This window comes from Sus scrofa, chromosome 16 (genome assembly GCF_054392235.1).
Source record: "Sus scrofa isolate SSC_HxYL_T2T_F1_AM1 chromosome 16, Sscrofa_HxYL_maternal_Yorkshire_Landrace_v2.0, whole genome shotgun sequence".
NCBI classification, from domain to species: Eukaryota; Metazoa; Chordata; class Mammalia; order Artiodactyla; family Suidae; genus Sus; species Sus scrofa.
In genome coordinates, this window is record NC_139398.1 from 63,149,816 (window position 1) to 63,169,715 (window position 19,900).

The 19,900-nt window shown below is 47.7% G+C and overlaps 1 long non-coding RNA gene across 2 annotated transcripts in view; it reads right to left on the reverse strand.

Moving 5' to 3' along the window:
• Positions 1–315: 315 nt before the first annotated feature.
• LOC110257268 (uncharacterized) overlaps positions 316–19,900 on the reverse strand; it is a 29,340-nt gene continuing 9,755 nt past the window's right edge. For both annotated transcript variants that reach the window (XR_014831597.1, XR_002339662.2), the window contains exons 3-4: positions 6,676–6,927; positions 316–2,101 (exon numbers count right to left, since the gene is read on the reverse strand). This is a non-coding gene — a long non-coding RNA (uncharacterized LOC110257268). The remainder of the gene's footprint in view (positions 2,102–6,675; positions 6,928–19,900) is intronic.

Consider the following 19,900-nt stretch of genomic DNA (forward strand, 5'->3'; position numbering starts at 1 on the left):
TGAGGAGTTCCCGTCGTGGTGCAGTGGTTAACGAATCTGACTAGGAACCATGAGGTTGCGGGTTCGATCCCTGGCTTTGCTCAGTGGGTTAAGGATCCGGCGTTGCCGTGAGCTGTGGTGTAGGTCTCAGACGCGGCTCGGATCCCATGTTGCTGTGGCTCTGGCGTAGGCCGGTGGCTACGGCTCCGATTAGACCTCTAGCCTGGGAACCTTCATATGCCTCGAGAGCAGCCCAAGAAAATGGCAAAAAGACAAAAAATAATAATAATAATAAGTTTTCAAGCTAAAAAAAGTAGGTCCATTTCAATCAAAATATTATTTCAATAAATATTTACTTAATAGGTATATATTTATTTTTATACCTTTATTTATACAGGATGTATCTTCCCTGGTTATAGCAAACAATAAGGTTTAGGAAACTCTACAGTAGGGTACTAATTTTTTTCAATGTTTTAATACATACCTGGGAAAGATAATTCACTGCCACCCTTGAGATCCCCACCCTAAGGGACGGGCCTCGGCAGAGAAACACAGACAGAGGCAGAGCCCCACAAGAGGCATTCGGGGGGCCACTCTGCATGTACTGTTTTCCTGGTAAATCCCAGGAGTGCAGAATTCCACCAGGCTTTATCGGGAGCCTCTTCCTTCCTGCTCTGAAAGCGCCCAAGGTGGGCAGCCACGGCCCAGCACTGTCCCCTCTCACCCAGCAGAGGGCGCGAGTGGGCAAGCAACCTGCCCCGGCGTTGGAAGACGCCCCCTCGGCACGCACCTGGCTGGGCTGTGAGCACGTCTCACTTGCTAAATGACCGACTGCACTTTTAAGTCGCTTGCAAAGTCACCTAGTCCAATCCTAGTGATAGAGAACATACTTTTGAAAAAGCTCTCCCTTTCCTGAAAGAAGAGCTGCTCAGCCAGGATCTCCCCACCTCCTCCAAGGCGAAAGGGGCGGAAAGTGGGGCAGAAACAAAGAGGGACCCAGGCTAAACCGAGCAGGGCTTTTTAATCCTTCTGCACTTATGTTTTGGACTCGAGGGCACTTGGCGCTTTTCCAGGCAGCCTAAAACGAGGGCTCTTCAGCACACCCTACATGCAAGTAGGGAAGGGCTCATGGGTGGGAGTGGAACAGGGGTGGGGGGCAGGCAAGCGGCTTCCTAGACTCGGAGACTTCAGGGGATTAGGACAGTGACAGGACAGGCGTCTTCTGCAGGGAACGCTGCCAGCCCCCCGGGCCCTCCTGCCCCCGCCTCTCCCGAGCCTGGGTCCAGCCTTTGCCAGTGACCCCTGAGCTCAGCCCCTCTGTGCGTCTCAGTTGATGTCTCTGGCCGTTTGGGGAAGGGGAGGGGGCAGAGGGCTTGGCAGGTCTGGCCCCACCAACTGCCACCTTGCCGGGTGTGAGCAGAACAGCAGGTGGGTCCAAAAGGAAGGCACAGTTTGCCTATGTTGGCATCTGGCAGCATCACGCTGCAGCTTCCATGATATAAATACAGGGAGCGAAAATAGCTAATCCCAGATAACAGCAGTGTAATCACCCAGCGCCCGGCCTGGAATCCCAGAGAATTTGGAGGGAGCAGCTGCGGGGGCTGCCCCCTTCGGCAGCCCACTGCCCCTGGGTGGCCCGGGCTGAGAGAAAGCCAGCACAAAGCAGGGGAGTGGGGAGCAACTGGAGGACAGAGCCCTGATGAAAACACCTCTAATCACCACTCTGCCTAGGAAGGATGGTTTTTCTGGAAACACCATGAGAATTCTGAGCTGCAGCAGTGTGAACCTGGTCTCCCAGTCTTAATTGAGACGTGATGATAAACGTGGAATCATCTAGGTTGTTTGTTTGTTCGCTTTTTTTATCTTCTGGGTATTATTATCATCACTGGTGTCCTTCTGGTCCTCCAGTCTGGGAGGTCAGGGCCTCTCCCATGTTCCTCCCACCTTCAGGTCCTGGGCACAGTCTGGTGTGTGTCCACCATCCCCAGACTCTTGCACTCAGATCGGACACACCGGCAGCACTGCGTGGTTACCACTGAGGTTCCCAACAATGTAGGCACAGCTCCTGCGGAGACAACCAGTCATCTGGGAGAAGCTGGTGGGCTTGCCGTCATTAGCCATCCTGTTCAAACAGCACATTTCATTAGGGCTGCTGGAGATGGTGCAAAGAGCTCAGGCCCCTCCCTGCCCTGTCCAGTGCGCTCCCTGATACTCTGCTTGACGGACACGCCATCCCCAGCTAGTCACATCTGTCCTCACACACTCTGTGATTCGTCCTATTGTCCCTGCTTCTGAAGGGCCCTGGACACTCATCCCTTCTGCCTGTCAGGAGGTGGTCCCTCGCTCAGACGCCACTGCAGACAGAGCCCGGCGGCCCTGGAGTTGACTCGGGCTGGACCGCTGTGGATGGACGCTGATCAGGTGAGGCCACAGTGGGGCTCAGAAGCAATGGTGGGGGCTGGACCTCAGAAATACGTCCTGGGGGAGCACCCAAGAAATTCGATCCTACTAGTGTTCCCACTGTGGCTCAGCGGGTTATGAACCTGACTAGTATCCGTGAGGACGTGGATTCGATTCAATCCCTGGCCTCGCTCAGTGGGTTAAGGATCCGGCGTTGTGGTGACCTGCAGTGTGGGTCACAGACTCCGATTAGATCTGGCGTTGCTGTGGCTGTGAGGTAGGCTGGCACCTGCAGCTCCGATTCAGCCCCTAGCCCGGGAATTTCCATATGCCTCAAGTGTGGCCCTAACAAGCAAAAAGAAAAAATGGGAAAAAAAAAGGACATTTGATCCCCGGTGGGAGCATCATTACCACTCTGTCTATCCAGGAAGAGGGAAGAGGAAGAGTCCAGAGCAAACCAGCAGGAATGGGGAATGGAAGCATTTGTCATCTCGGCACAATCCAGGGGAGGCAGTGAACAAGACCCCTGCTGACTGGAGAACCCAACGAATTAGGAACAATATTATTTTATTTTATTTTATTTTTAATTTTTAATTTTTTGCTTTTTAGGGCTGCACTCGCGGCATATGGAGGTTCCCAGGCTAGGGGTCGAATTGGAGCTACAGCTGCCGGCCTACCCCACGGCCATAGCAACGCAGGATCTGAGCCACGTCTGCGACCTACACCACAGCTCGTGGCAACGCCCGATCCTTAACCCACTGAGTAAGGCCAGGGATCGAACCCACAACCTCATGGTTCCTAGTCGGATTCATTTCTGCTGCACCCTGAGGGGAACTCCTGAGCAATGCTATTTTAGTTTGGAGTCTCATGTCACTTTGTCACACAGGCCTCCGTACAGTCACTGCAGAAGGGAGTCACTGTGCTCCCTCTCCCTCAGACGACCACGAAGACCAGCCACAAACAGCCCAGTGAAGAGCAAACCCTGAGCTGTACAAGTCTCTGACCCCCCGGCTGCAAGGTGTGTCCACCTCAGAGCCTACCCCTCCCCTGGGCCTCCGGGAGATGGAGACCCCTCCAAAGAAGGGTCTGTGAACCTGCAAGACCCCCTGGGCCACCACAGGAAGCTCAGCCACCAAGATTAAATTTGAAGAGTATTTGATGACATGGGAAAATGCTTACAATTTTATACTAAGTGGAAAAAATATATGTTCTGTGATCTCAATTATGTAAAATCTACATGTAGAAATAATGGAGCCACACAACAAAGTATCTCCCATGTTTTCCGTTGCTTAGGAAGACTGTATCTTTTTTCTTCTTTTGCATGAACTCATCATGCTAGGAGTGCTCTCCAATGTCCCTCATCTTTAAGAAGAATCAGGAGTTCCCGTGTGGCCCAGCGGGTTACATATCCAGCGTTGTCACTGCAGTGGCTCAGGTGCTCAGGTGGCATGGGTTTGATCCCTGGCCAGGGAACTTCTGCATGCCATGGGTTTGGGCAAAAAAAAAAAAAGAGTTGCTGTTCAAGAGGAAGCATTAGGCCTGACAGTCACCTGTGCATTGAAGAAGCCCATGATGTCTTGGATGTGACTGCTTTGATTGATGGCTGAAAAAAGTTTTCAAGTTAAAAAATATAAAAGAATCAAATATTAAGTTAAAATGCTAAAAAATATGAAGTATTTAATACTACTTAACTTTAATAAGTACTTTATATTTAACTTAATATTTTAAATTTATATTTTGATAGTTTAATATTAAATATTTTAACATTTAACTTAATTTAAATATTAAGTTAAAGTACTAAATAAAAATAATATTTTGCCTAGTTATGGCCAACGACTGATGCTTAAGAAGCTCTACATTAGTGTATTCACTTTTTTAAAGAAAAACAACTTTAAAAATACATACTTGTGGCTTCGTGAGGGAGGGGCGGTAATCCACTTCCACTCTTAAGATTCCTGCCCCAAAAGAGGGACCCCCACAAAGAATCAGAGGGACAGAGCTCCGCGAAGAGCATGCGGAAGGCCAAGAGGCCCCTAAACAGAAGGCCGCACTCTGCTTCCTCTTCAACCCCAGGTGAATCCGTGAGGCTCCATCCAGGGTCCCTTCCCGATCCAGTCGGCTTCAACCTTGGTCCGGATCCACTACAGACCCTTGGTAACAGCGACCGGAAGATGGCATTTGAGAGCGTAACGATAGTACCTCCTGATATATCTGAATCTCTTCCTCATCACAAAGGTTTTCCTGGAGTTGCTGTTGTGGCTCAGTGGGTTAAGAACCCAACACAGTGTCTGTGAGGACATGGGTTTGATTCCTGGCCTCGCTCGGTGGGTTAAGGATACAGCATTGCCGAAAGCTGCAGTGTAGATTGCAGATGTGGCTAGGACCCGGTGTGGCTGTGGCTGTGGTGTAGGCGGGCAGCTGAAGCTCTGATTTGACCCCTGGCCCAGGAACTTTCATATGCCTCAGGTGCAGCCTTAAAAGGAAAAAAAAAAAAAGGTTTTCCTTACATATTTAACAGAAAATGAACCCCCAAATAGCAAGTGAATAAAAGAAGGGAAAAGCCATTGGTTGAATATATACCATGTGTAAAAATTATATTAGAAACAGGGAGTTCCCGTCGTGGCGCAGTGGTTAACGAATCCGACTAGGAACCATGAGGTTGCGGGTTCGGTCCCTGCCCTTGCTCAGTGGGTTAACGATCCGGCGTTGCCGTGAGCTGTGGTGTAGGTTGCAGACGCGGCTCGGATCCCGCGTTGCTGTGGCTCTGGCGTAGGCCAGCAGCTACAGCTCCGATTCGACCCCTAGCCTGGGAACTCCCATATGCCGCAGAAGCGGCCCAAAGAAATAGCAAAAAGACCAAAAAAAAAAAAAAAAAAAAAAAATTATATTAGAAACAAGATACATTTTATTTAATTCGGCCTGGCCTTCGCAACAACTAAGACACAGACCTCCCACAGTCCATTTCACAGATGAGAAAAACCAAGTCTCCGAGAGTTTAAATAATTCATGCAAGGCCACCCAACTAGAAGTGGCCAAGCAAAGATTCAGGTCTGCTGAATCTGACACCCAAGTCCCAAGTCCTTACACCAAACCGCACTGCCTCTGCCTCTGAAAGGATGCACCCAGGTACAGAAAGCAACGCGGGGGTAAGAGGAGGCAGGGAGACATGACAGCGACAAGCCCAGGCAATGGGCAATCCTTCTCCCCAAACCTTTCAGCATTGGAGAGACACATGCCGGCAGAAAAAGAAAGCCAGAGGCGGAAAAAGAAGCCAAGGATCAAAAGCAATGGCACAAGGGAACGCCCACTGTAGTACAACGGGGATCAGCTGCGTCTCTGCAGCTCTGGGATGCAGGTTCGATCCCTCGCCCAGCACAGTGGGTTAAGGATCAGGCTTCCGCGTTGTGTGGTAGGTCACAAACTGTGGGTCGGATCTGATCCCTGGCCAGGGAACTCCAGATGCCCCAGGGCAGCCAAAAAAGAGAAAAAAAAAAAAATAGCAAAGGCACAGGGCAGCAGTGGAATTAGCGTCTTGGCTCTGTGCTTGTTGGGCTGCTTACTGCCTACTGACCAGTATGGAAACGTGGGTCCCACTGTCTATGGACGCCACAGGCCCGAGTCTTCCTTCTCTGCCAGACAGGCAACTCCGGCTGTAATCTAATCACACCCCTTGAAGCCCCAGCCAGCAATCTCTTTCCCTCACCCTGTCACAAATGCCATCACGTTGCATCACAGATTCCCCTCACACGCACAGCCCAGGCAGGACACTGGGACCTGTCTCGGCCACACATCCACAGATCGGCAGGGTCAGCCCTGGTTCTGCAGTGCACAAAGGCCAAAATAAGAGTGAGACCCAGGGGGCCCCTTCGGGTGGCAGGCCTGGCTGGCCCAGGGAGGTCGAGACCTGGAGGCCTGCTCTTGGCTGAGTCCCGGTTCCTTGCTGGTGCCCACTGTGGATCTGCTCACGGAAAGTTATTAGGGATAGAAAGGAAAGAAAAGAAATAATCCAGGCAGGCTTCCTGAAATGCAATTATTACAAAAAAAAAAAGGAGCAAGAAAAAGTAGAATAAAAACTCATATGGGAGTTCCCCTTGTGGAAATGAATCCAACTAGTATCCATGAGGATGATAGTTCGATCCCTGGCCTTGCTCAGTGGGTTGGAGATCCCTTGTTACTTGTGGCTGAGGCGCACGCCAGCTCCAATTCAACCCCTAACTTGGAAACTTATATATGCTGCGGGTGTGATACTAAAAAGCAAAAGCAAAAACAAACAAACAAACAAACAAAAAAACTCACCTGATGGTCTAGATTTTAAGATTTGACATGTGTGTAATGAACCAGGTGCCATTAACTGGCCTGATGCTTGGAGCGTCGCAGAAGGCACCTGATGCAAACTTCTTTGGCACCACCACTCTGGACGTGGAGTCAGCATGGGCCCTCCTTCCCAAAGAGTTCAGATGCCTCTGGAAATTCCAGGACGAGGATCCAGGGAAATGGACTTCAGCACTTTGCGTTTCGATTGGGTCCTGTGTTTCCATGTACGGGAAGCTGTGAAGCAAGGAAGCCCCCTGTTACCCTCTTTTAACTAATGAGGAAGGGAAAGCCAGGGGCTCCACAGTCCTACAAGTACTTTGTAGCAGAGCTGAGACCAACTGAAACCTGGAAGCGTGAACCCGCATTACTGGTTAGAGCAAACCAGGTGGTTCAGACCACCAGCCACTCTGCTGGGGATGAACAGCAAAGCTGCAGAACAAACACATTCTTAATTGAACGAATGGAAGAAATTCATGGGTTTTCTTGGACTATATAAAGAAGAGGACTAAGGCTGAGCTCTGCCTATTTCTTTCCCGGCTCGTTTAAAACTGCAAGCTTATTATTACCCTCAAAGTCACCCTGCCCCTCTTCCCTGTAAAGGTAAAACAATAAGTATTACTTGTATTATTACTATTAGGCCTTAACAGCGATTGCTTTGCCTTGGGTGTGAGGATGGGTCACTAAAGCATGTAAAGATAGAATAAACGGAAAGAAAAATCTATATGTACCTTTTTTTTTTCCCTGCCTCCAAGGCATGAGGAAATTCCTGGGCCAGGGATCAAAACTGCACCACAGCAGAGACCCAAGCCACAGCAGTGACAACAGCTCATCCTTTAACCACTAGACCACCAGGGAACTCCTATATGGTTTTTTGTTTTTGTTTTTGTTTTTTCTTTTTAGGGCCACACCCAAGGCATATGGAGGTTTCCAGGCTAGGGGTCAAATTGGAGCTAAGCTGCCAGCCTACACCACAGCCACAGCAACTCAGCATCTGAGCTGTATCTGTGACCTACACCACAGCTCACGGCAATGCCCAATCCCCGACCCACTAAGCGAGGCCAGGGATTGAACCTACATCTTCATGAATACTAGTCGGTTTCATTTCCACTAGGCCACAATGGAAACTCCAGTGGTTTATTTTCTTTAGGAAGTAGTTTCTTTGTAAGAACTTTGTTTGCCAGAATATCTTTTGAGAAAGAAAAGGGGTAAATCCAATGAAATAGATTGACAGCTCAAGTTGTTGTTTAAACATTTGCTTCTGCTTTTAATAAAACGGATAATTATTCAAAAGAAAAAGGGGGATAAAACCTGCTTAAAGACATCAGAGAGCTAACAAAATAAGAGTTACCAGCTAGGATGCAAGGGAAGAGGACGCCCAGAGCAGTGAGTCCATTCTTTGAGCTGCTTTCAGACCTGGGGACATTTGCTAATTTGGCAAGTGGTGGCTGAGAGGCTGAGTGGCACTTTTGACAGCCTCAAAGGGAAAAGGGGCCAGAGATGGAACCTGAGGCTCACCAAGAGTAGGACTGCGACTTGCTTTGGACCGGAACTCCAAAAGGATGCTCTCTACAAGTAAGTGTGAACCAGAAGTCGTAGTGTGGCCTTGCAGAGGCCACAGCTCAGCTTTAAGTATTCCAAAGCCCTGATGTTAGATTTAAGTAATCCTTGACAGAGGGTGCCCCGGGAAGCTGGCAGAAGCAAACACAACCTTTCTTAGAAGGAAGACAGTGTCATTGGAGGCCAAGAACTGATTCGGCCAGCAACTTTGCAAACACGATGCTCAAAACGCAATTAAAATACTAAGGCATAAAGGATACAAAGCAGTATTTTAAAAAAGAAAAACACAGAAAAATCAACAAACAGTAGAAACAGACCCACAGAAGCTCCAGCTATTGGCATTACCTAAGATTGCCAACTACGATTGCCACATTCTAGGAAGTAAAAGAAATAAGACTGAGAATTTTGGCAGAGAACTGAAGGCTATAAAAAGGAATCATACAGATGTGTTCGAATATAAAAATATGATCTCTGAAATTAACACCTCAAAAGAGAGTTTCCGTTTAAAAAAAAATGGTGAACTGTCTTACGGCAGAAGAAATTACCAGAATACAGTAGGAAAGACAAGCAATACAGAAGACAGGGCAAGAGATATAAACGACACAGTGAGATCTCACATGTGTGTTATTAAGGGCCCAGGGAGAAGAGAGATGGAAAATGTCAGAAGCAATATTTGAAGAGATAACAGCTGAGAATTTTTCAAAAGTGATGAAAGACATCATCATACCACAGATTCAAGAAGCCTTACAAATCCCGAGCAGGATAAATAAAAAGAGATCCACACTTAGGCACGTTGTCAAAAAAGACTGCTGAAAACCAAGGATGAAGAGAAAATCATAAAAGCAGCCAGAGGGAGGAAAAAAAGGCAGATGACTAAAAAAGGGGCAGGAGTCAAGCATTCGGCTAACCTTCCATCAGCAACAATGGAAACTGGAATGCAAATGATACCTGCATCTTTGGTTTTTTGTTGTTGTTTTGTTTTGCTTCCATTTCTGGCCACCCCACGGCATATGGAGCTCCCAGGTCAGGGATCAGAATTGAGCCGCAATTGTGACCCAAGCCACAGCTGCGGCAATGCCAGATCCTTAACCCACTGTGCAGGGCCAGGGATCAAACCCAGGTGCCAGCACTCCCGAGACAGCGCGAATGCCGTTGCACCACAGCGGGAACTCCAAGCCTGCATCTTTAATTTGCCAAAAGAACTCATGCCTCCTGAGTACAAATCTAGTTCTCTGCACAATGCTACTCCCTGAACTTTCATTTCTTAGGGGCTTCTGGAGCTAGACAAACCTGAGTTCAAACACCAACCCTTCAACATCAAAATTCTGTTACTTTTCTGTACAACGCAGAAGAGAAAATTTTAATAGAACGTGTCCATAAAACATCTGGTACTTCGAAATGCAAAAAAAATTGCATCCCAGCTCCCTCATTTTTTTCTTCCTCTCTGATATCCCTTCAAATAAACATTGTTGATAAGTTTGGTTCCCTTTCTCAGTTTTTCTCTTACACAATCCAAGTCCTGGTGATTGCCGAACTACAGTTCTAGTACCCATGTTTACCTTTTCTAGGTGAACAGTCGACTTTATTCCATCTCACCATCCTGAATGGTTTCTTCCTGAGCCCTCCCTGTTTGTCCTGGTCTGGGTCACTCAGTCACAGCCCCTGTAAGGCAGAGCTCACCGCTCTGGCCACCCCACCTCCTGACTGCCACGTGTATGAGGCTGATGACCACTTGTCTTTTCCCGAAGGGATGCATCAGATCCCAGACTGCCCGAGGGTTGGAGTGTAACTATATTCTCGAAGACCAAAAGCATGAACTTGACAGTGGCAAACCCGAGCGCCAGAAAAAAATAGTCGTTTGTCACTCTGTCATGTGCTCCTAGGACATCAGCTAATGCTTCAAACTTACCATGGAGCAGACACCATATTGACCGTGGCCGCTGCAGATGAAAGACGCGGGGTCTGCCCTCCAGATACTCCCCATCTGCTGAGAAACAAACCATCCCCACAAGTACCCACATAGGATGCAGTGGAGTTAGGAGGAGGGGGAAACTAACTTGAACAAAGAAAAGACTGGTCATGAGCCCTCTTTTCTTTTTCTACACTCCCCCTGCTTAATCGCATCCATTTGCCGTGGCTTTAAATACCATCCGTACCCTGATGGACTCCAACTTAAATCTCTAGCCCAGTTCTAGCCACTAAACTCCATACCCAGAAGACCACTGCCCATTTGAAACCTGGATGTCTATAAGCATCGGGCTTGTCTTCCCAAATCACCTGAGTCTGTTAGTTCACTTTCTTGCATCAGAATGTTATCTCTGTTGTTGTGTCTTTTTTGGCCACCCCGAGGCCAGGCCAGGGATCAGATCCAGCACACTGCAACTGTGCTGGGCAGGGGGATCGAACCTGCATCCCAGTGCTCCAGAGCCAAGGATGATCCCTTTGGGCCACAGGGAGAACTTCAGAATGTTCTCTCTCCTTTTTGCCTTTTTTTTTTTTTTTTTTTTAAGGGCCTCACCCTCAGCACATGGAGGTTCCCAGGCTAGGGACTGAATCAGAGCTGTAGCCTCCGGCCTACACCACAGCCGGATCCAAGCCACGTCTGCAGCCTACACCACAGCTCATGAAATGCCGGACCCTTAAGCCACTGAGCAAGGCCAGGGATCGAACCCATGTCCTCATGGATACTAGCCCAATTTGTCACCACTGAGCCACAAGGGGAACTCCCAGGATGTTCCCGTTTGAGCACCAGGAAGAGGGACTAGTGTGAGCAAGGAGAGAGATGTAGTAAAAAGGGCAGAGCGTCTGAGTCGCGCGGACTCTGAAGTCAGGCATGCTGTGTTCAAATTCTAGCTCAGCCCCTAGCTCTGTAACCTTTCTAAAATTAGTTTCCTGGAGTTCTTGTTGTGGCGCAGCAGAAACAAATCCAACCAGGAACCATGAGGTTGCCGGTTTCAATCCCTGGCCTCGCTCAGTGGGTTAAGGGTCCGGTGTGGCTGTGGCTGTGGTGTAAGTCGCAGTCGAGGCTAAGATCTGGCGTTTTAATAATTTGGTGTGGCTGGAATGTGACTGCATGAGAAATTTCTGGGAGATGTGACTAGAGGATCAGGTTGGAGTCAGAACACATGAAGTGAGGGGATTCCTCAAAATTTTGCATGAGCAGGGGCCAAGCAATCACAGCTCTGCAAATTGTTATCTGGTCCTCAGTTTCTTCATCTGTAAAATGAGGAAAGTAAGATCACTTACATACTGGGTTTTTCAATTTTTTAAATTAATCTCATCGGGTTTTGTGGGGGGGTTTTTTTTGTTTTTTGTTTTTGTTTTGTTTTTTGTTTTTGTTTTTTTTTTTTTAGGTTTTAATGAGATGCGTTGGTAAACTTTTTCTGGAAAGAGCCAGATAGTAAATATTTTCGGCTTTGCAGACCATACGGTTTCTATGGCAACCGCTCACCTGCTTTCCTAGGCGACAGCAGCCATAGACAATACCTAGTTGAATGGGTGTGGCGGAGTTCCATTAAGACTCTATTCACAAAATCAGGTGGTGAGCCAAACTGGATCCACAGCTCTCCAGGTAAGCCTACAGCTGGTACAAGAATCCCTAGCCTAAAAGGAGCAACCAGATCAGACACCTCTGCCTCCTATGCATGCCCAGGACACTGGCTCAAAAGATGGTATAGGCCCAAACCGCCCTCTCTGACCCCGCCCCACCTCCCCCAGTCTCTGGTCATTCGCTTGAGCACAAAACTCTCTCCTTCATGATGCAGGTTAGGAGAACCAGTCCTTTTGCTCCCAATAGAAACGTAGCAGCCGTCAAGGGAGCAGGAACATGAGAGGCTGTTCCTGCTCAGCTCAACAGAGCCGGCAGGCCGGGCAGGGAGGAAGTGGGGAAGCAGCCAGCCTTCCTTGGGAGCTGGACCCGAAGAACCAGAGGACTCTTTTTGTTTTTGCTACTAAAAATCCTAGCGGAAAAAAAATGGGGGGGAAGTTCATGTTAAATAAAATTAATAGTTTTTTAAGGCTAAAAAAAAAACACTAGCAGAGCTCTTTAGAGTGTTTTTATCCTCAGCCCAAATCTTAAGTTTGCATCACTAACGAAGAAGCAGAATAGGGAGCTCTCTTCTAGTGCAACCAGTTAAGGAGCCAGTGTTGTCACTGCAGTGGCTCAGGTCACTGCTGTGGTGCAGGTTCGAACCCTGGCCCAAGAATTTCCACACGCTGCAAGTGGGGCAAAAGAAGAAGAAGCGGAATGGGCTCACAGCCCTCTAGGCGACTGCACAGAGAGGGTTCTAAGAAGCCCTGTCTTCCAACCCCAGGGTGTTCTGCAGCCTTTGAGTTCAATCGGAGGCAGGACACAGTCAAGTTCCGAAGCTCGCTTGAGTCCCGTCTGATGCCAATGCCTCTGGTGTTTTGTTTTGGTTTATTCTGGACATTCCTGAAACAGCTCGTGACCTGCATGAGCATCAAAGGCCATCCTGTCCCCATGCACCAGGGAGCCTCAGGCTGGAGTACAGGGCCTGGGGGGAGTTCCCACTGTGGCGCAATGAGGATCAGCAGAGTTTCTGCGGTGCTTTGACGCAGGTTTGATCCCAGGCCTGGCACAGTGGGTTAAGGATCCAGTGTTGCTACAGCTGCAGTGTAGGTCACAACTTCAGTTCAAATCTGATCCCTGGTCAAAAAGACCAGGGTCTAGACCATTTGCAGCAACATGAGGGACCTAGAGATTATCATACTAAGTGAAGTAAGTCAGACGGAGAAGGACAAATGTCACATGAGATCATTTACATATGGTATCTTTGAAAATGATACAAATGAATTTATTTACAAAACAGAAACAGACTCACAGACATAGAAAACAAACTTATGGTTCCCAAAGGGGAAGAGGGGGAGGGAAAATCTTGGAATTTGGGATTAATAGTTACACACTACTGCATATAAAATAGATAAACAGCAAGGACCTATTGTATAGCCAGAGAACTATATTCAATATATTGCAATAACCCATAATGGAAAAGAATCTGAAAAAGATCATATATGTATAACTCAATCACTTTGCTGTACAGCAGGAACATTGTAAATCAACTATACTTTGATTTTAAAAAAGAAGAAAGAACAGGGAGTTCCCGTTGAGGTGCAGCCAAAACGAATCTAACTAGGAACCACGAAGTTTCAGGTTCCATCCCGACCTCGCTCGGTGGGTTAAGGATCCAGCATTGCCATGAGCTGTGGTGTAGGTCGCAGATGAGGCTCGGATCCCGTGTGGCTGTGGCTGTGGTGTAGGCCGGCAGCTGTAGCTCCAATTGGACCCCTAGCCTGGGAACCTCCATATGCCACAAGTGGGGCCCTAAAAAGCAAAACAATAAAATAAATAAAATGAAATAAAATAAAATAATCGGGCCTGGGACTCAGAGTCTCTCCCACCTTCCCTGCTACAAACCTCCCACCCAGGGCCAAGCTCTTGACAGAGGGGGAAATGTGTGACACCCTGACCCCCTGACCCCCTGACAGTGTCCCATTCGGTCTGAGACAAAGCGAATTTTCCTAAATTCTAGATAAACCACATGATCTAACAAAAGAACCCAGTCCCTGTTTAGCACAAAAATAGTTCAGCGGCCCGAAAATATTCACCAACTCCAGGGCAGGTACTAAGTGAGCTACTGGAGCCTCCAGGGGAGCACAGGTCAGAGGACTTCATTGGCATTAAAATAAGTATTTTGGTCGGGGGGGTGGCGCACCTGAGGCATATGGAAGTTCCTAGGCTAGGGGTTGAATCAGAGCTGGAGCTGCCAGCCTACACCACAGCCACAGCCAGTGCCAGAGCCGAGCTGAATCTGCGACCACAGCTCACGGCAATGCTGGATCCTTAACCCACTGAGCAAGGCCACTGAACCCGAGTCCTCATAGACACTAGTCGGGTTTGTTACCACTGAGCCACAACAGGAACTCCCTAAAATAAGTCTTTCTGACTACTGGCCCGATCTTAGCATTGTCAAGGCAGCTTCCCTATCGCTGGAGTTATACCTGCGAGAGGCAGGACACTAACAGCCAATTGCTAGCGCCGCCACGGTGGGGATTTAGGAACTAGACAGAGAAATTAAATACCTCAGTTTCCAAACAGAAGCCACCATGAAGACGGGAGGACTCCCCTATACTTGGTCCTTCTATTTTATGAAACAGGATTCCACATAAAAAGACCATTTGCAATAAGGATTCCATTGATTTTGGGGGGAGGGGGCACACCCACAACATGTGGGAGTTTCTGGGCCAGGGATCCAACCCCCGCCACAGCAGTGACCCAAACCACTGCAGCTACAACACCGGATCCTTCACCTACTTTGCCAGAGGAGAACTCCATGGTTCAGTGGCTTTAAAATAAAATAAAATCTTGAAAACAACCAAACTAGATAACTGTTAATGTTCCTTCCAACTCTGAGACTCCGGTTTGGTGTACTAAGCATCTGGGTGCTCGGCATAGTCAGTGATACCAAAACCATAATCACCCTTCTTGCAATCATCTCTAATGTATGAATATAAACTATCACTACAGCATAAACAACCCAACGTCACACTAATTTCCCCGTCCCCTGAAAAATGTGAGTGCATCCTCCTCGGTTTGAACAGGGGTGGCCAAGCTGTTTCGTTATTTACCTTATGCTCCTTGTCGCTATGAGAAAACGGTGATGACATCTTTTTGGCCAGATGGAACTGATGGAAGATTTATGGAGCAGCTGAGAACTGTCAAAGCCAGGCCAGGCAGATCCCACAAGACAATGACCACGGCCTTTTCATCAAGGAGCAAGTGCTTTCTGGAATCCACTAACACAAGAGGTTCATATCTACCCAGTCATCAGCAAGATTATCCCAACACCCCACCAGCTGCTGCCACCCAATCCGGAGGCCTCTGCTTCTGCTCTTGAGGGATGGCATGTGACCACGCGGGAGTCTTACCCCTCACCCACCATCACGCCACCCCACCCCCGCCCCAGTCTGGCACCCACAGCCCTCCCAGAGTGGGAAACCTCATCCAATGCCTTCTCCGTTACAGAGATTTCAGAAATTAGTCACAGAAAAAGGAGGGCGGGAAGAGAGTGGAGGTTTCCTGAAGGCACCAGTAACAAGATCTGGGCTGTTTCACCTCGGGGTCACGACAGCTCAAATTGTCCCCGAGGTAGCACTGAGTGGTCAAGAATGAACTCACCCTCGGCCAGCCCTCTGCGGACTTGTCCACCCTCTACTCTGAACAGAGAGCTTCCTTGAGCCTGGGCCTCCAGTAGAGGGGCCTCCCCATTCACAGAGCCGTTCTCTCTGGAGATATTGAGGTTTCCCCACCGCCAGCCTCAGAAGACGGCCCCAGTGCCCCCCACCACCACCCCGGGACCAGAGAGATAGAAGGAAGGGGTGGGATAGGAGACTAGGGTCCTTCATTTGTTTGAAACAAGGCTTTAGAGGAGCTTCCCAACCTTCTCTTGTAAAGACACAGGCTGGCATTCCTTCCACGGCCTTGGTGACCATACGTCCTACTCTGCAGAGGACAATCAAACTGTGCTCCTCCTGCCATCCCAGAACTGCACTAATATCACAGCCTTTCACTCTCAAAAGTCCCTGTTTGGACAATAAGCTGTACAGTCCCTCTCCCTTTGGCCCAGTCGCCACCTATGCTTTTCAGTGAGAATCTGGAAGCCAAGAGATGGGGCGATTTAAAAAAAAAAAAAAATCCCAAAGAAACAGACTCACAGACATGAACTATTGCATTTAGAATGAATAAGCAGGGAGTTGCTGTCATGGCGCAGTGGTTAACGAATCTGACTAGGAACCATGAGGTTGCGGGTTCGATCCCTGCACTTGCTCAGTGGGTTAAGGATCCAGCGTTGCCGTGAGCTGTGGTGTAGGTTGCAGACACGGCTCGGATCCCGCATTGCTGTGGCTCTGGCGTAGGCTGGCGGCTACAGCTCCGATTGGACCCCTAGCCTGGGAACCTCCATATGCCGCGGGAGCGGCCCAAGAAATAGCAAAAAAAAGACCAAAAAGATAAAAAAAATAGAATGGATAAACAGTGAGGTCCTACCGTACAGCCCAGGGAACTCTATCCGATCTCTTGGGATCGACCATGATGAAGATAATACAAGAAAGGGAATGTATATATATATATGTATGCGTGAGACATATATAATATGTACGACTGGGTCACTTTGGTGTACAGCAGAAAATGTCACAACATTGTAAATCAGCTCTACTTCAATAAATCTTATTTTTTCTTTTTTTGTTTGAAGTATAGTTGATTTACAATGTTGTGATTTAAAATGTTATATTAGTTTCAGGTATACAGCCAAATGATTCAGTGATATATAGATATATCATATATATACCTATATATATATTCTTTTTACATATATATATATATTCTTTTTCAAATTATTTTCCCTTACAGGTTATTATGGGATATTGAATATAGTTCCCTGTGCTATATAATAGGTCCTTGTTGGTTATCTATTTTATATACAGTAGTGTGTAAGGGATTCCATATTTTTTAAAGAAAAAACCAAAATAACAAAAAAGAAAAATAAAACAAACAGAAAGCCCCCCAAAATTAATAAATAAATTTTTTTAAAATATTTAAAAAAACCAGAGTTCCTGTCATGGCTCAGTGGTTAACGAATCTGACTAGGAACCATGAGGTTGTGGGTTCGGTCCCTTCCCTTGCTCAGTGGGTTAAGGATCTGGCATTGCTGTGAGCTATGGTGTGGGTCGCAGACACGGCTCGGATCCCGCGTTGCTGTGGCTCTGATGCAGGCCGGTGGCTACAGCTCCGATTAGACCCCTAGCCTAAGAACTTCCATATGCCTTGAGAGCGGCCCAAGAAATGGCAAAAAGCCAAAAATTAAAAATTTTTTAAAAATTAAAAAAACCAAAAGGTAAAACATATTTCAAAAAAATGCATCTAAAAAAGCCAAAGAGCAGCGATGTCCATTAGTTTCTAACAGGGAAAGACGAAAACGATCTAAATGTCCAACTGCAGGAAATGGTTTAATAAATCAGGGCTTGTCAATATGACTACTATGCATCAATGCAAAAGAAAAAGGTGTTGGAGTTCCTGTCGTGGCTCACTGGTTAACAAATCTGACTGGGAACCATGAGGTTGCAGGTTCAGTCCCTGGCCTTGCGCAGTGGGTTAAGGATCCGGCGTTGTCGTGAGTTCTGGGGTAGGTCGCAGACACGGCTCAGATCCCACATTGCTGTGGCTCTGGCGTAGGCTGGTGGCTACAGCTCTGATTAGACCCCTAGCCTGGGAACCTCCATATGCAGCAGGAGCGGCCCTAAAAAAGGCAAAAAGACAAAAAAAGAAAGAAAGAAAAAAGAAAAAGGTGGATCTAAATGTACTGATGTGGAAAGATCTCCAAGGCGTTTTATATTTGGTCAGAGAAAATGCAAAGTGTTGGTCAATGCAAAATATTTGATCCCAGTTTTCTTTTCTTTGTAATCGTGCATGTAGATGTATGAAAGGTCTAGAACAACACTGTCTAGGAGTTCCCGCTGGGCTGCAAGGGATCAGCAGCCCTGGGATGCAGGTTCCATCCCAGACCCAGCACCGTGGGTTAAGGATCTGGGGTTGTGGGTTGAAACCACGACTCAGATCTGATTCCTGGCCCCAGGAAGTCCATATGGGGAGGGGGAGGCACAAAAAAAAAAAAAAAAAAAAAAGAAAAAGAAAAAGAAAACAAGAAAACAACAAAAAAACCCCACTGTCTAATAGAAATACAATGTGTGAGCCACCACGTAATTTAAAATTTTGGGATCCATATTTTTACAAAGTGAAATTTATTTTATAAAACCCAGTGTATCCAAAATATGCTGTAAATCAGTATACAGCAGCCGAAAGCCAGCTTCCTGAGGGCTGCCTTGCTTGTCCATTTAGAACCAGGGAGCCGAGGTGCTTCCCTGAGGAGTCAGGGGAACCGGACAGCGCTCTCTAACACTCAGCCTGAAGCTCTGTCAAAATGCAGCCCGGAAACCAAGTGCCATCAAAATAGCCCTGGGGTGTTTGTTTTAAAATGCAGACCCTTGAGCCTCACGAAATAGGAATTTCTGAGGCGGGGCCCAAGAATCTGCCACAAACAAAAACTCCAGATGATCCCTAAGCCCAGCTAGGATGCAAAGGGACCTCATTCTCTTCCACTGCCAGATTCCTGGCTAGAATCTGATTCCACCTAGAATCACACTGGCAAAAAAACTGGTGGAAGGCAAAAAATCTACTCAGAACACCCTGGAAGAAGATGACATTTCACTGTACGAACTGACTGATGCTTAAAGATCCCACAACTTCAAAACAGGCCATCTTGGGGTTCCCTGGTGGCTTAGCAGATTGAGGATCCTGCGTTGTCACCACTGTGGCTCCAGTCACTGCTGTGGCGCAGGTTTGATTCCTGGCCCCAGAAATTTCATAGGCCATGGATGGGGCCAAAAAAACAAACAAAAAAAAACCAGAACAAAAACAGGCCATCTCTTGGTAAAGACAATTAACTCTCCTTCTAACTCTTCAAATCAGAGAAAGCAGAGGCTAGTGGACCAGTGCCCACCTTCAACCTCTGTCCCTATGAATGCAAAATACGCAAAAGATGTTTCTCTTTCTTTTTCCTTTTTTTTTGGGGGGTGGGGGTGCTGATCTGGGGACATATGGAATCCAGCCACATCTGCTGCCTATACCACAAGCAGGATCATTAACCACTGTACCGCAGTGGGACCTCCAAAAGATGTTTCTTTCCACTTCCACCATTCAAGAGATGACTCTGGGATGATAGCTGGATGCAAGGCTTTCCCTCGAGGTGAGACTTTGTATCTATTTGGTTTTTGTGGTCTTTTACATGCTTTTTTTCTCCCTTCTTTAAAAACAAAACAAATCTATTAAAGGGGAAGGGGGCACGGGGACAATTTCTTCAAAGGCATAGTCTCAATACTGCAAGTTATTGCTTAATATGTATAACATCTTTCCCGGAAAAGCTCAATAACCAGAAATTGACAGGTGTGTTTATTCCCATTTTACAAATAAAATAAAATAAAATAAAATAAAATAAACCGGCAGGCTGGGGGCGGGGTGGGGGGGTGAGAGAGAATCTAACCTTTGCCCTCTCCGGTTGGCCTTAAGCTAGGCGGCCTCTGCAGAGGGTCAGAGTTCCTTTTCATGACAACCACAAGAAGCGGGTGTCCTTACTTTCCCATTTTCACAGCCAAGGGAAGGGGTTGGGGGGGGGGGCACACATCTAGGGAGAAGCAAGTCATCCCCCGGACTCCTCCGCGGATGCTCACTGCCCCTGCTTCGCACAGAGGCGTTTCCTCTGACACAAAATGATTTACTGCCTACTTCACCCCCACTCAGCCGCATTTAGCTGATTAAAAGAAAGGCCCTCTCACCATAGTTAAACAAGCAGATGAACGTTTTCATCAAAGCTAAATGTCCTTTAATACTCGGATGCCCACTCGCCTTCCGCGACACCTGGCCGCTGTCAGTCTCCGTGTAGATGGGGAGGGGGTAGCGGGCACCGGGAGGAGGGGCTCCCGCTCCCCTCCCCCACAGCGGCCCTCCGAGGCCACCTTAGGGGCACTCCCTCACGCTGGGAAACTCCTTTCCCTTGAAGTTTCTCTCCCGCCCCCGCCCCAT